General features: G+C 38.4%; 2 pseudogenes across 2 annotated transcripts; both read right to left on the bottom strand.

Moving 5' to 3' along the window:
* Positions 1 to 2,142: 2,142 nt before the first annotated feature.
* Positions 2,143 to 3,504, bottom strand: LOC145475795 (uncharacterized; annotated as a pseudogene). Its single transcript, XR_014046594.1, has 3 exons — positions 3,167 to 3,504; positions 2,636 to 2,750; positions 2,143 to 2,558 (listed from the first exon to the last, which is right to left on the bottom strand). The product of XR_014046594.1 is annotated as an uncharacterized LOC145475795 (transcript).
* A 7,127-nt stretch (positions 3,505 to 10,631) lies between these two features.
* LOC145475779 (microfibril-associated glycoprotein 4-like) lies at positions 10,632 to 15,309 on the bottom strand (annotated as a pseudogene). The gene is made up of 4 exons (XR_014046578.1): positions 14,796 to 15,309; positions 14,301 to 14,415; positions 13,812 to 14,225; positions 10,632 to 11,294 (listed from the first exon to the last, which is right to left on the bottom strand). The product of XR_014046578.1 is annotated as a microfibril-associated glycoprotein 4-like (transcript).
* Positions 15,310 to 16,928: the final 1,619 nt, after the last annotated feature.

Raw genomic sequence — 16,928 nt, forward strand, 5'->3', positions numbered from 1 at the left:
TTGCAAAGTCATTTGACAATCCAGCCAAAATTGCGATGTACCCCTCCACTCCAGTAAATTGACGGGAAGGAGTAAGTAGCAGCAGGAAGAAGGGAGGGAGGGATGTCGCCTTGCTCTCTTTCTCGACACTCTGCCAACCTGGTGCTGGTCTAACGGTTACTGTGATCACGGTACTTCGGATCGAGCAAGTGACTCAAGCTCTAGCTTATATAGGACATTGAGTTGCGTTCGTGAGCAAGACAGTGAATGGCCGGTACACACGCTAGGTAACATGGTACCAGGGCATGTTGCAGTAAAAATTTTCTTCTTGTGACATGCCCGTTTTTCCGAAAAATTTCTGTTGTTGGGACACAGTTTTGTCCCCACAAAATGCTGCAATTCAGCTTGTTTGAATTGTACGTCATGAAGCAGGACAAAATGACGTGAATTTTCAAAGTCGCATCGTGTGTACTGCTCTTTAAAAATGCAAGAGCTTGCGCAGCCTTCTCTAAGATCGCGTAATGTATTCCGAAAACAAAATATTATAAATAATGAACACAATAAATGAAACAATTTACTACAGTTATAAATACTAGACTGCCCTTTGCTACCAAAAGAAAGTTCCACGCTATTGCGGTTCTAAATAAACAATTGTTGTTGCGTCGAAATGTTGGATGACCCTGCGTCCAGAGAGTTTGGTTTTAACTTTCATCTCTGCCCGTTTCAGAGAATAATGGTGACCTCTGAACGTGTACCATTCGACGCCATCGGCATAAGAAGAATGTGAACCTTTAAGGTAAACGCCGTTAAGACTGGAGGAATGGCATTTTTAGTACCACCAGGCTCCTTTGTACTTTTGTGAGCAACTGCCAGTATCCTGGTCATTGTCGTTATCTTTCGTAGAAAACTGCATACCACTAAAAGAAAAATGACAGATTGTTTGTACGTTATATCATGAACAGCACATCTGTCAATATGTGAAATTCATACCAAGATACAAGGTGACCAACACACAAACACAAACAAAGAAACAAACAAGGAAACAAACAAACAAATAAACAAGCAATCAAACCACCAACGAGGATCATCGAAAGCAATACTTATCGTGTCGACTAGAAGCATTATCTGAACTTCTGCTTTAACATGGAATTCAACTCGTTTTTTTGTTTTAACTGGACATAAGTTGAATCTAACGCGCGCTCTTATTGGCTGATTCAAGCACGGTAAGGTGGCAATGGCTAACTCTGAATGTCGCTCGGTGGGCAACAGTTAAGCAACTTTCGCCCACTCTCCCATTAACCAGAGGTTACTTTGGCTTAGGGGTAACTCCTATTGCCTCATTAGTTTACACTAAAATTTAGCTTTCTGAGAATACCAATGCAATTTTAAAATTACTGGCCCCTTGGGAAGCAGCTACATGTAGCTCTGCATTACTTCGACAGATCAATACAAAACTAATTGTAATGGCGCGAACACTTGTATATAGCATGTATATTTTTAAAGAAGCGAAGCAGACTGAGCCGATTTTTTTAAAAAATATATATTTATTTATGGTGAGAGCCACGGAGATAGGGCATCTAAAGTTAAATTCAACTGAGAAAAACAAAACAAAAAAAAACAAACAATAATAATGACAATAAAATAATAAAAACAATAGAAACACTAAGGAAAACCTGAGCCAACATTTAAGTCAAAGAGTAAACTAGAAAATTCAAAAACTTCCAAAAATTTAGAATGTAAAATTCAGAGGCATTTCAAAATTTCGAAAATTTAAGGTGGTTCTGAAACCTATTGACATAATGTTGGAAAAAGTTGTATTTTAGAATGCTTATCACAATTCAATATAATAAAAAATGGGTCTGACTAAGCCTTCTTTGAATTATATGCACTTAAAGGTAAAATTAAGGGTCTTTTCAGCAGGTTATATCGTTGCTATGCAACCTATTATTTCCAGAGGATGACCACAACTTGTTAAGCAATGATTGAACATTTGTTTGCTATTAATATAATAACATCACTTGTTAAATTGATGTAACATTGACCTGTCAAAGTATTACTGCTGGAAAAGTGCTGGAAACTGTTGCCGCTAGCCTTAAAAGCGAAGTGTATAGTCGCCCAAAACGAATCATTCGTAATAATACGGAAAATGCTTAAATATTACTCTTACTTATGGAATGTCATCGAGTCGCCAGCCGTGCCACTGTATCCTCCAATCAAAAGCCGGTACTTATCTGCCTCGTCTGCCACCTTAAAAGTCGTGTACTCAGCGTATGTTTTGTTCCCATCGAAGTCTTCCAGGTCAACTCGCAGTATGACGTCATCAGTGGCTGTCAGATGGTGGAGATTGTCATTTCCGAGCCAGAACTCTCCGTTCACATCTCCAAACCCATTTTTGTAGGATTCCCAATCAAGATAGAAGTCAACAGAGCCGTCTAAACGTCGCTGAGAAACTGTCCAACCTCCACCGTCCGTGGTCATGTCACACAACACTTGTATTGGTTTGCCGCCTTCTAGACTAATTGGGTACACGCCACTGGATGTGAAACCAATTTGGAGAAGTTTGGCACAGGTTTTGCGTTCTGTTAAAGCAAGAAGAAAATTATCTTATTTCCTTATCCAAAAATTGTATTCCTGTATGTCAAATGTTTTTACGTACAGCAAGGCGTTCCCATGAATCCATCTTTGCACTTGCATTGCACGGCGTCATCTTGATAGTTGGGGATGCAGATTTCTTTGTCACCACAAGGAGAACTGTCCGTCTCACAGGCACTCTGTGTGAAATAATTATTGATATTTTAGTCTTCCTTCAATCGATGTTATCATTATCCTTTCAGAAAACTGGATCTTCAGCTATTTCCTAACTGTTCCCAATTGAAATTTATAACAGTTGGTTTTTGTGGAGGGAGTAGAAGCAAAGAACCCAGAAGTAACCCTCTGAGCAAGGCGAGAACAAACCGAGCAAACTCAATCCACTTATCGGATTCGAATCCACTGCGTGATCCTCGCTTACCCGTTTAAGTGAAATGAAGCCATATCTCTGTGTTTGATATTGTTTAATGTGCATTTCATTTTGTTCGATTCATCTTAAAAGTTTGAAGTTTTTATGAAGAAATTTAGGGTCTTAGCAATCATGAAAGACCATGCATTCATGCTCGTTAAATTTACAATATTTGAATTTTAACTTTACCTGGCGTCCTTTATAATGAACTCTTTATCTTTGGCGAAGTTTGCAAAACCAACAAATCGATCCGAGTCGCTCAGTTGACACACGAATCTCTCAGCGTTTTTCTTTGCAGTATTTGTGCCATTGGTGGGTCCAAAGTTGTAAGACTGGCACGTCTCTTCACTGACACACGCAACCTGACATGAACGTTCCGTATCCACTTCTATTTCCTTGATTACGCTTCCATTGAGCTTATATCCCGCTCTCGCTTTTGCGAAGTTGACAGCTTTCAAATCTGACTGTGAAATACGGCTAATGCCGTACACAGTCGTGCAGACAAGGGTTAGCATCCAGAGATGCATGTTCTTTCTTCACAGGAAGGTTTGACAAAGTGTGATGAAAGTGTAAATGTTTTAATGAAAATGGAATGAATGCATAAACAGGTTACTAAGAGGTAGCAGGTGCTGGAAAGTGTTTCATCAAAATAACATAGGAACACGGAACTTTTAAAATGTGAACTTGCGTTATGTTATAAATGGTAGCTATTCTTGCCTTGCAGTGATTGCTTTCGTCCTGGTTGTAAGATGCGTATTTCTTCATTTGCCAATGTTTAATATAGTCAAGCGCAATGAAAGAAATGTTGAATATTTTTCTATTTTTAATTGCCGAGCTAACGAAAGCTTCAGCGAATTTTCCCTTATTTAACTTAGAAGACTCATTAATTAAAAACTGTCAATACTACGCCTTGCATTATTGACAGATAGAGCAGGAAAACGTTTCATAATTAAAATTAAAAGTCTTCTCATGTTACGCAGCAGAGCTTGGTGTATGTTTTGTCTTTTCTCTTACTCTCATGGCTGTAAATGTGAATGGCCGTTTTATAGTAGAGGACGTATTATCCGTGCAGAAGGATAATGCCTCCTCTCCGTTTTTATACTAAACACTCATCAACCGTCTGGACGAACTTGGACAAACATTTGAAGTTCGTCTGGTTATGCGTCTTTAGTTTAAGACAGGCACAAAACTATCCTTCGAAATACGTTTTGAGCGACGCAATACGAGAGATAGTTCGTCTATACGCATAATACGTCTTGTGCCCGTCTTTATACTAGAGACGCGCGCAAAACCACACGAACTATAAATGTTTGGACCGACATCGAACTTGTTATTGTTGTGAAAAGTCGTATTCCCAGAAGGAGCCTAGTTAGAGCACGGAATTTATCTAATATCACTAATGCACTGCAACTATAACCAGCTTACCACAAAAACGTAGCGGTGTCTTATTTCGAGGGAGTTATTTGCTGCTGCATGCTCTCAATGACGACACCTTTATAAAATATTCTAATTTCTTCTCTTCAAAAGAAAAGTTATAAGCTTTCATGCCTTTAATACCAGGATTAAAACTTAAAAAAGCCAAATTTTGAAACTTTCAAAAGAATGAAGTTAAATGGAACAATAACGGACTTGTTTTTTTATGCTGGTGAAGAATTAAAGGTGGTAGTCACATTTAATAAGGGTGTAATACTTTCAGTTTGTTATCCTTTGAAACTGGCCAACTGTGAATTATCAATATGAATTTCTATTAGCTTTATATTTAATTTAGTAGATCGTTTTGTCTTTAGGTGTATATTTTTAGACAACGCTCATCTTTTTAAACAGCGATATGAGCTTGATCTACGATATATTGTCGACAGCTATATTAATGTATTATTATCATCATTATTATTATCACAGTTTCGGTCTAGCTGAGGTATTTTACCTTAGTGGTAAACAATACTCTTTTCTTGGATCACTGCAATTTTGCTTTTTCAAGTGATATATCAGACACAAAAGACCGCGTTTGAGCAAGTCTCCAAACACCGAAAAGAGCGTTGAAAATAAGACGCCAGCGGAGTCAAATACTGTCAAATAGGAGCAGTATTTTTCTGGTACAAAAGGAAATAAGGATTTGGATCATTTTTAATCGAAAGCTAACAAAACTTAATAATTAAAAATCATCACGAAAACCGTAGTTAATCATCGTTGCAATGTTATTTCTTTATACCATGCGTGCAAGAATGAAACAAAATGTTGTTTTCCTCCTTAACGATAAGCAGCAGGTATCCACAAGCTTCCTTTAATTGTTTTTCATGACTATGCACTTTGCGTGCACCTGCTTATGTACTGTCTCCTCAAAAATAGCATGCGTCCGATGCGTATACACGAAAGGGTTTCTCCGCGCTTCACGTCACCACAACATGAGCCTGGTGTGTGAAAATTTCAGTTCTTACAGTGCCTCAGTCTACCCATATTTAGAAATAGCTACCAGGGAATTAAATGCTGGCAGGAGCTCGTGACCCACTGGTTCCTGATTCTGGGGATAACACTTCAATGGACTATTATCCCATCAAGGGGTGGGGTGGGGTGGGAGGGGGGATAGCAGTAATGCTATGGCCCGTTCACACCAGCTAAACTAATTTAACTAAAAAACACCTGAACTTAGTCTAGAACTCAGAACTTCATGGCGTTTTTCCGGTTTGTCGATTACCCTTTGCAGTCATTTTGAAAAGATAAAATTTGAAACAACTGCTGCTATTGGGATAATTGTTCTCGATCTTGTTGGAATGTTGGATGACCGTAGGTCCAGAGATTCATGATTTGGTTTTAACCTTCATCGCAGTGTGTTGTAGGGAATAGTTGATGCCTCTAAACGCACGCCAATTGACGCCATCGGCATGAGAAGAATGTGGTCCGTTCAGATATAAACCGTTAAGATTGGAGCTATGACAACCACTGTACCACCAGGCTCCTTTAAAATTTTGTGTGCAGCTGTCATTAGCTTGGTCATTGTCTTTATCTTTCGTAGAAAACTGCATAACACTAAAAGAAAATAACGATTAAAAGCTTGCTTTGAAGTTCTGCGTCATGAAGCAGGGACCTCAGTTTTAAGCGTTGCATCGTGCGCACTGCAATGCAGTGCTCTTGCAAACTGTTCCCGCTACAAATTAGAAATGAACCAATGTCCACTTCGTCTGCAGCAGCTTGCGTACTGTCCCTGTAACTTGCGTCCTATGTGTCCATACGAAGGAGCTTGTCCCTTCTTATCGTCCCTCCCCTTTTGACCTTCCCAGAGTGTGTGCCTACACGCACCTTAAGGAATCAAATGTTAAACCCTTAGCAAACCCTTAATCCAACGATAAAACTAAGCTCAATGTTAGCAGCCAGAGTCGTCAAGTGAGTCACTTATTGTCTTTCTGACTTGGTTGCTCTCATTAGCGAGTCGTGTGCCGACGGTGTCTCTCCTTATCTCACAGAGTTACTTACTTATTTACCAGTTGTGCACATTATAATAGGTAAACATTTCCTTTTTAAACCTATTTCTATTACGTCATCATATCACCAATTCTATTCTCACACAGAATTAAAAAAAAGGAAAAAAAATTCACCCAAATGTTAATAAATAACTGTTGCCAAATTAATCCTTCACTTTTTTTTATCACGGTCATCAAATCACTTACATGCACTTACTTACCAGCCGCGTATATTATACAGGGATTACCAAATGTAATAACCCAGTAAAGGTTTTCTTACGGTAAACCCTAGTTAGGAAGGTATTAGTGTCACTATTATCAATAAGAACATCTAGAAAGGGTAATTTGCGATTAAGTTCTTTTTCCGTAGTAAACCTGATGTTGGGGTGCCTAGAGTTAATGTAGTCAAAAAATATAACAGCATCGTGTTACTAACTAATTATTTTAGCTTCACCTCGTACTCATACAAAGTAGGTCTCATTAGGACTCTTGTTGACAGGGCCTACAAGATCAACAACACTTGGTTGGGGTTACACGAGGATATAACCAAGCTTACTGAAATTCTCAAAAGGAACCTTTTCCCTGCCCGTTTAATTGAAAAAGTGTTTAACCGTTACATCACTTGGACCCATAGCAATCATTGTCCCCGGGGCTACCCCCTTACCACCTCGCCCACGTTTTACTTTAAGCTGCCGTACATAGGCCATTTTTCTGTCATCACTCAGAAGAAGATTCGACACTTAATCAAGCGCTATTGTAATGATTTAGACATCAAGTTAGTTTTTTCTTCCTTTAAGATAGGTAACCTTTTTGGTGTGAAAGACCCTATCCCCGGCGGGCTTCGTTCACGTGTGGTTTATAGGTTTACATGTGCGGGCTGTAATGCCTGTTATGTCGGCGAAACCTCCCGACATTTTTCCACACGCGAACGTGAGCACTTAGCCGTTGACAGGGCCTCTCACATCTTCAAACATCTTCAGAATTCTGAACGTTGTCGCTCATTGTGTTCAATAGACTGCTTTCATATTTTAGATCACGCCACTACCAGCTTTCAACTCAAGATAAAGGAGGCTATCCATATTCAAAAAGAACTACCTTGCCTCAATCAGCAATTACACCATGTAAATCTAAAATTATCCTTTTAATTTACACCTTTTCACGTTCTGTTGTTACTATTTGTCTTACTTAGTATTTTTGCCCACTTATTATTCAACTTGCTTTGTAATCATTCATTCAACTGAAGATGACAGAAGTTCTGTCGAAACATGTCTTTTAAACTTAAAAAATTGGTCGTTTTCCTTAAAATCTTTACGTGTCTGCTGCTATCTAGACCTTTTGAAAGATATGTTATAATGAAATATTAATGATTGGACAAATGTTTTTTGATAATAGATTAAAAAGAGAAAGTTTGAGCTTTGAAAGCTTGAAAAATATACATGGTGTATACATAGTGTTTAAATACACATACGGAGTAACATTTCTTTCATAGTTTTCCTTGGGACTGAAAATATGTTAGAACACAAACACGTTCAATTCTCCGGTGTTTCAGTGCAGTTTTATACCTTTAAAAAAATTACCTTTATTCCTCTGTAGAGAAATTCATGATCCTTTGTGAAATTCTTCAAGCCAACAAATCGATCAGAGTTGCTCAGTTGACACTTTAATTTCTTCCTCTTTTCATTGAATCCAAAGTTATACGACAGACAGCCAGTCTCTTCCACACATTGCAGCGACAAGAACCCTCCGAATCTACTTCCATTTCTCTAACAACGCTTCCATTGAGTCTTCGTCCTCTTATTCCTTTAGCAAAGTTAACAGCTTTGAAGTTTGGCGTTATCATTTTTGTTAATCCGTTTGTAGAAGTAATGATTACATAGGCTAGAAGCCACTGTAGATACATGTCCTGCTCTTAGATTTTGCTTTGATAGGGATCTTATGCATTTGGTGACTAGAGTTGGACATAACTCTGTGACTAGCATTAATTATTGATTATAGTTATTAACTTAGAGTTGTCATAAGGTGATCTGAATGGAGTAAACATGTAACGTAGTAACGCACTCGGATTCTATACAAAACTGGCAATTGCGCAGCGCAAAGCACGGTAGCGGCCTAATGGTTAGCGGGCTGGACTCCGGATCGAGCGCTCCGGGTTACTAGCGCGTTGTCATGTCGTCTTGGGAAAGGCAATTTTCTTTCACAGTGCCTCTCTCCACCAACGAGTGTAAATGGGAGCCGGTAATTATTATCCTGTCCAGGGAAGGAGAACAATAACCAATTTAAAGTGTCTATACGGCTAACAGGATTTTTTTAGTTTTGGTATCTCTATGATGTGTAAAAGAGTACCGTGACAAAAAAAATTGGATTCCGACGCGCCTTAAAATTGAGCTTTAAAGTTCCCGCTTCGGCCACGCCCAGTCAAGTTGACCATGAGTCAGTGCAAAAAAGAGATTGGGTTCCAGAACGGGTCGTCACGTCAAGTCAGGAAGCGCCAAATCCCGCCAGTTGTTCATGTCACTGTTTGTTTCAGTAATATAGAGAGTCTTCGGCGACATAAATATGCCTGATAGATGCGTTGTCGCAGGTTGTTCTAATATTCCGAATTCAGAAAAAGGAATTACCTTGCACTAGAGATACCAAACCAAAAAAAAAAACCCTATGCCTGGGTTGCCTCATGTCACTTGTTTAGTGCGAATGACAAATCAAACTCGTGTAATGCAATCGTAACGCTATATCAAGTAGACCGGATACTTTTTCACTTCCGTTAATCATACGAATAAAATTCGATCTGCCTCAATCTGGCCCGACTAGACCCTAAGCAGAGTATGAATGTACTGAACTCACTCCGTATCCTCGTGTTTAGGTGACTTTGTTCACGTGGACACGAAGCAAAATCTTCATAAAGTTCTAAGTTCTGGACTACGTTCTGATGCATTAGAAAAGTAAAGTACGAGTTGTGTTTGCCGGACACTTAAATTAGTAACCAATCTTGAGCCTTAAGCCGAGTTCATTCCACTGAAATAAAACCTGTACTGAGATTTTTGTGAAACTTTGCCTATTGATCGTTTATATTATAGGAACTTAAATTTTGAAACAAAAATGAGGGGTCTTCATGTTCGTTTAGGAGCAACAGCACCTTGTTTATATCCAATAAATCCTTGTAATAGCACCATGATTGTAGTCACGATTGCTTGGTAAATTTACGTTTCCGACGATTGTTTTTTGTCCTACACTGAGGACTGGGCCATATTTATTTTACACAGAGAAATTTATTACTCAATTCAAAACAACAGAAAACAATGATAGGTCACCGTACTCGTTTGCGCGAAAATGACGATTTACCTGTATGGCAAGGTCCAGCCGTAAAAAAGCCGCCATTTTTTAATGCGCGCGCGCTAATCACGCGTGAAATAGTGCGCAGTAGGGATGCGCAATGTAATACTGGGGAATGACCTTAAACATTCTTTTTATCTTTTCACTGCAAAGTAAGTAACTTTATTTAACCAGGGTAGCCCATTCAGCAACGAGGCTGGTATCCATAGGGGCCCTGGGGAATAAAGATATGTACAATCTATAGTACTAAGATCTAAAAGACAGTTAATGGCCTGCACACACTCCAGGTGACATGTTGCGCGGAAAAGGCATGTTGCACTAACATGCACTTTTATGCCAAAAAAAGTTCTTTTACGGCCGCAAAATGTTGCATAAAATTTAACTGGTTTAATTTAAATTCGTCCGTGATGAGGCAGTGACTAAATGAGCTAAATTTCCAACGTCATGTCGTGTGCACTACTCTTCCAAAATTTTATGTCTCAGTCCGCTTCGTGTGCGTATACCGTCCCTGCAACAATAGCATGCTTCCTATGCGTTTACACGAAAGGGTTTCTCCCCACTTCACGTCCCCGCAACATGGTCCTAGTGAGTGCAAACCTAAGGTTCTTCCAGTGTCTCAGTCTACTCCTATATAGAAATAACTACCAGGGAATTAAATGCTGGTAGGAACTCATAACCCATTGGCTCCTGATGCTGGAGATGACACTGCATGCGTGGACTATCATCAGATCCAGGGGGGAGAAGCAGTAATACTATTCGTTTCATGCTACAAAACCAGGTTTGTCTCACCCACTCCCTTTACCGAAGGATTCCTTGAGGGGAGACCCCAGCAGGCAACATACCACACTCATCAAACCACCGCGCGACAAGTGCAAAGGAAGACACGCAAACGAGAAGGAGTGAGCGAAGAAAAAAAGCTTCCCTACGCATGTTTACAGGTTAGTATCAGCGATGAACAAGATGAAATAAGGAGCATGGTATTAGAAATCTTGTAGCGCCAATGTAGTCACTGATCAGACCGGCAGACAGACTCTGATAGACAGACAGACAGACTTCTGAAATACAAACCCAGGCCTCTGACTCCGGCACGCAGCCTTCCTTAGCACAACGTAATGTATTCTGAACTAATATCATAAATAATGCACAAAAAAATGAAACAGTTTGCTACAGTTATAAATACTAGATACCGATCCAAAATAGTAACCTAGACTAGCCTTTGCTACCAAAAGAAAGTTCTACACTATTGCGGTTCTAGATAGTCAATTGTTCTCGTGCCGGAATGTTGAATGACCGGAGTTCAGAGTTAGACTTTGGTTTTAACTTTCATCTCTGTCCGTTTCAGAGAATAGCGGTGACCTCTGAACGTGTACCATTCTACGCCATCGGCATGAGAAGAATGTGAACCATTAAGGTAATCGCCGTTCAGATTGGACGAATGGCAATCATTGCACCACCAGGCTCCTTTGTATATTTGTGAGCAATTGCCACTATACTGGTCATTGTCGTTATCTATCGTAGAAAACTGCATACCACTAAAAATAAAAAAAATAAAAAAATAAAAAAAATGACAGATTGTTTCTTTGTTATATCATGAGTAGCACACCTGCGAGTTGCCTTGTGGGAAGATTATTTATCTTGGACTTCTGTTGCTTTGTCTGGCGCACCCCAGGGAACTGTGTTGGGTCCTACTTTATGTCTTGTTTCCGGTTAATGAAATTTCAAGAAATATTACATCACAAGCCAAACTCTTTGCAGATGACATAAAAGTGTATAGAGTGCTGAGGGATACTAAGGACGATGTCGAGGAACAGCAGATGGACCTTACTCGAATGCAATCTTAGAGCAATAATCGGCAACTCTGGTTTAATGGCGACAAATGTGAGGTAATGCGCATTTCAAAAAAGAATGATAATTCGGCGCCTGAATACTTCCTATATGGGATCCAGCTGAAAGCTGTGTCTAACGTTAAGGATCTTGGAATTCACATCACATCAAATCCATCATGGAGCCTGCAAACCAACAAATGTGAAAACAAGGCGAACAGCGAACAGTGGGCCCAAGGAACCCTGAATTGTTCTCGAAATTATACAAGGTTTTAGTACGTCCAATACACGAGTATTGCTCTCCAGTGTAATGCCAAACCTTAAAAAGGACTGGGCTAAATTAGAGAAAGTACAACGTAGGGCATTTAGATATGCCCTCAGAAACATTGGCCAAGATATTTCGTATGAAGAGCGCTTAAAGTTCCTTAAATGGCCAACTCTACATCAGAGAGGATTAATTTCTTCGCTTAGCGAGTGTTATAAGAAGATAAACAGTCTTAACGGACTAGACCAATTTGATTATTTTACGTTTGCACGTGAATTTCGACCTTTAAGAGGCAACCACTGCCATAAACTTAAAGCATTGCCGGCAAAGCTAAATAGTTTTAAGTATTCTTTCTTCATAAATGTAGTAAATAACTGGAATAATTTACCTTAAGACGTTGCGGAGGCAGAAATTCTGAACATTTTCATGAACAGGCTCAGATGCCATTTTACTAATGTTTTAGGAAATTTTTGAACTTTTTATTGTGAATTCTATTCTGATGTAGATTTGTGTTTTTAATTATTTTAGGAGACAAACTCGAAAGGGATAACCTCTTTTGTCTCCTTTTCGCCTTTCATTTCATTTCATTTGAATTTGAATTGTGAATAAACAATTATATTATGTTAATATGACTGTTTAATTCACACAGAGATCCAGGGTGCCCAGCGCAGATATACAAACAAACAAACAAACAAACAAACAAAAAACAAACGAACAAACCACGGCAATAGCTAAATCTAAATATCATTCGGCGGGCAAAAGTTAAGCACCTGTTGCTCGCTCTCTTTCTAACCAGAGGTTACTTTGGCTTGGGGGTAACTCTCCTTGCCTCATTACTTTACACTAAACTCCAGGTTCCTCCAGCTATGTGACAAAACACTTAATTACTGGTCCCTTAGGAAACAGTTCCGTGTAATTCTGTTTTCCCTCGACAAAGACAAAACTAACCACAATAGCGAAAGTTTGGGTTTTTTTCTCGCCGTACAATCATAAATTAATCCCAGTCGAGGCTGCCTTTTTTATCGTTGCTAGATTTAAAAGAATTTCTTTGGAATACTCTTGATGAATTTCTTCGGGTTCTACAATCCAATTTATGGGTAAAAAGTCTTATTTAAAGTAATTCGTAAGTTCTGATCGAATTTTTTTTTTGTAGTACAACTTCAAACTTAATAAGAAAAAAAAAAAAACGTTTCACACCGGAAAAACAATTTGGAGAGCTTACCTGGTGAACTGCCCGCAACCAAAATTAAGTAGTTAAAAATAAATCTTCAATACATGTTGTAGTGTCTAGTGCTTGAGTAACTCGTTGCGAAAGTTTGCAACATTACGAATGGTTTGTAGACGACACGTAAGTCGAATCAATGACACAGTTATGTACACAAACTAACTTTTTTTAGAAAACAATTTATCGCAGAAAACGGATAATAACAAACACACATTTGCCGGGATCCGCGTAGGGAAAAACTGTACCCTCTGTCTTGAGTATGGGCTTCTGCGTTCGGCCTTGGGCTATAGCCAAGATTTGGGGTACAGTTTTTCCCTATACAGACCTCCCGCCCGGCAAGAAAAAACAAAACAAAACAAAGCAAAGCAAAAAAAACATCTACATTTTCAAAGAAGCAAAGCTGAGCCGATTAAAAAGAATAATAATAAAATAAAAACCGGGTGTAATTATTTGTTTACGATGAGAGCCACTGAGACAAGAAGGCATTTAAAGTTAAATTCAAATGGAAAATAATAATAAAAAATAAAAACAAAAAGCAAAAAACAAAAGACAAACCTAGGAAAACCTCAGTGTAATCACTTGTATTGTATTTTAATCAGTATTGTTAGGTGTGGTAATATTGACCTGCCAAAGTATTATTGCTTGAAAGTTGAAAATTGTTGCCTGAAAAGCTAAGTGTACAGTTGCCCAAAACGAATCCTTCGTAATATACGGAAAATGCATAAATATTACTTACTTATGGAATGCCATCGAGTCACCAGCCGTACCATTGTATCCTCCAATCAAAAGCCGGTACTTATCTGCCTCGTCTGCCACCTTAAAAGTCGTGTACTCAGTGTATGTTTTGTTCTCATCGAAGTCTTCCAGGTCAACTCTCAGTATGGTGTCATCAGTGGCTGTCAAACGGTGAAGATTGTCATTTCCAAGCCAGAACTCGCCTTTCAGATCTCCAAACCCGTTTTTGTAGGATTCCCAACCAAGATAGAAGTCAACAGAGCCGTCTAAACGTCGCTGAAAAACTGTCCAACCTCCACCATCCGTGGTCAGTTACACAACACTTGTATTGGTTTGCCGCCATCTAGACTAATTGGGTACACGCCACTGGATATCAAACCAAATTGAATGAGTTTGGAACAGCTTTTGATGGGCTCTGTTAAAGCAAGAAATAAATAATGTCATTTCCTTATTCAAAAACTATATTCCTGCATGCCAAGTTCTTACGTACTGCAAGGCGTTCCTATGAATCCATCATTGCACTTGCATTGCACGGTGTCATCTTGATAGTTGGCGATGCAGATTCCTTTGTCACCACAAGGGGAACTGTCCGTCTCACAGGTACTCTGTGTAAAATAATTATTGATATTTTAGTTTTGCTACCTTCGCTGTTATCATTATGCTCTAAGAACGCTGGATCATCCGGTATTTTCTGATTGCTTGGTCTAATTGAAACTTAGAAATGTCAGATTTTGTGGAAGGAGTAAAACCGAAGGACAAACTGAACAAACTCGACCCATTGATAGGATGGGAACCCACTGCGCGAAGCTTGCTTTCCCTTTTTAGTGAAATAAAGCAATATTACTTAAATTGTCTGATATTGTTTGATATGGATTTTATTTTGTTGAATTATGTAGAAATTTAGGGTCTTAGCAATCATGAAAGACCATTCATTTGGTTGTAAGTTAAATTTCAAATGTTTTAAAAAATTGAAATTTATTTTTACCTGGCGTCCTTTATGAATAAACTCTTTATCTTTGGCGAAGTTTGCAAAGCCAACAAATCGATCTGAGTCGCTCAGCTGACACCTGAATATTTCAGCGTTTTTCTTTGTAGTATTTGTGCCATTGGTGGGTCCAAAGTTGTAAGACTGGCATTTCTCTTCACCAACACACGCAAGCTGACATGAAAGTTCAGAATCAACTTCTATTTCCTTGATCACGCTTCCATTGAGCTTATATCCCGCTATTGCTTTTGCAAAGTTGACAGCTTTCAAATCTGGCTGTGAAATACGGCTAATGCCGTACACAGTCGTGCAGACAAGGGTTAGCATCCAGAGATGCATGTTCTGTAGTTTTCTGTCTTCACAGAGGAACGCTTGATAAAGTGCGATGAAAGCATAAATGTTTTAATTAAAGTGGAATAATTATAAGGACGTAATTAAGCATCTGTTGATCTAAGTTTGCGGAGAGATAGCAGGTGCAGGAAAGTGTATCACTTAGGAACACGATACCATTCAAATGTGGGAACTCGTGCTTTGCTATAAATGGTATTCGCAAAAATAATTCCTTGCAGTGCTTAATTTCTCAATTTATTCCAGCATTTAATAAAGTTAAACATAACAAAATAAAACTGTGACATGAATATTTTTCTGTTTTTAATTAATAAACTAATGGCATCTTTGGTAAATCGCCTTTTATTTATGACTAAAGTTATCGTTTTAAAGCTGAGTTTTGCACAAAAATGCATAACGGTGACCAGGCATTTTTCACATATGGAACAGAACTTATTAAATTTAACTCATTTTTGAGTTCAACCTAACCTACGTTTTAGTTCAGTGCCTCAAAATAAGACAAAATGATCAAAACATGTAAACATTGCCTTGAATAATAGCCCTTTTCACCATTATTTTTTCTTATTTGCATCATAATATGTGAACGGAGGCAATTTCTGGTAATTTTACAGGTCCTATCTGAACCTTCCTCGCATTTTTATTGAATTTTATAGCAAAGCAAAAAAGAAAAATTTACGGTGAAAAAGGCCTCACTCCTTTTTTTAACAAGAATACCTTTTTCCGGCCCAGTCCAGGTATTCTTATTTTTCTGCTGATTATAGGCTAAAAATATTCTCGTAGATATTCTAAGATTATTCAAAGAAATACAAAGTGAACTATGCCGACACAACGTCTGATTATCTATCCTATAATGATTTTATTGACGTTGAAATAATTTAGGAGGTAGACTTCAGACAATTCAGTCTGAATAGACACACATAACGTCTTGCAGAAATGTCATTAACATCGAACATGCGGTTGGTGCTGAGATTTTTTTTTTTTTTTGGCTAGTTTTGCAGTTTAAAGAAAGAAAGAATTTTATACGGTTTAGTTTAAAACATACGATCATAGTATTGTATTTACAAATTTTCCAAACACAAAATCATATTCTTTTCAAATTCCCAACAGCACCCTCAGGTGTATCATTAAAATATTCTTAGAATTTACCAAATTTCATCTTCGATATGTTGTTATAAAATATGTTCTTATAAACAGTATCAAAAAGTTTTCTCACGATACACAGCGGATCTTGGTTACATGTTGTCCCTTTTTATTGTTCTAATAGTTGTAAATATCATATTTTTAGAGTTAAAGCGAAATCTAAGAGTAAGCCTTTTTACAGCAGCACTGATATTGCCTGGCAGTACTAATGCACGGCAAATATAAACAAGGTATTACAAAAACAGGTTGGTGTCTTGTTTCAAATTGCCCGAAGCAGTTGTTAGCTGATGATTTTGAATAACGGAACAAAAGACTGGTAGTAAGTTTGGCGCCGGTTGTTTCAAAGTGGAATGATAAGAACATTTTCTTTTTTTCGTAAGTTCTTCTTTCGCATAGAAAAAAAAATCATTTTCCTCTGAGTTTTCTGATAATTTTCCTTAAATAACCTTCGACAAAGTTTCCCGCAGCCTGTAAGCCGCAGATATTCCTGGACATTTTATCGCTTGTCGTGAGCACAGTGGCATATCGTTATAGGGGTTTACTTGCCACCTGTCGAGCGCGGTCGCATTGCTTCATGCGGATGAATATATTTAGATTTAGGGGTGGGTAGCATGACATAGTGACTAAACAGTACGAAACTTTACT

This window comes from Orbicella franksi, chromosome 2, assembly GCF_964199315.1.
Source record: "Orbicella franksi chromosome 2, jaOrbFran1.1, whole genome shotgun sequence".
Taxonomy (NCBI): Eukaryota; Metazoa; Cnidaria; class Anthozoa; order Scleractinia; family Merulinidae; genus Orbicella; species Orbicella franksi.